This window comes from Pseudorca crassidens, chromosome 1, assembly GCF_039906515.1.
Source record: "Pseudorca crassidens isolate mPseCra1 chromosome 1, mPseCra1.hap1, whole genome shotgun sequence".
NCBI lineage: Eukaryota > Metazoa > Chordata > Mammalia > Artiodactyla > Delphinidae > Pseudorca > Pseudorca crassidens.
The window spans coordinates 44,146,926-44,147,384 of NC_090296.1; positions in this window are offsets into that span (position 1 = coordinate 44,146,926).

Genomic DNA, 459 nt, shown 5'->3' on the forward strand with positions numbered 1-459 from the left:
AGAGAGTAAATTTGATAGAAATAAAAATGACTTTTTAAAGAAAAGTCACAGTGATGCTACAGTAGACAGTAAGCTCACTTAAGTCACTTTCCTGTGAGTTAGAAACTTGTTACCTCATAACAGAGAGGCTATAGGAAAAAGGTAAAATAATGTCAAGTGTGGAACGTCACTGTGAATTGAAACTCAAAATTAAATGAAGATCCCTTAGATTATGGTGTAGATCTTAGAACTCTTTAAAAGGAAACTTAGAAATGTTCAGTCCAAAAGTGATTATATTTACAAAATTTAAATTTTTTTTACCCTTCAAGCAATCTACTTTATTCAGATTTTACCAGTTACATGTACTCGTTTGTGTGTGTATTTAGTTCTGTGTAGTTTTGTCACGTGCGTAGATTCATGTGAGCAACCCCACAATCAGATACAGAGAAGGTCAATCACAAGAATCCCTTGTGCTATCTA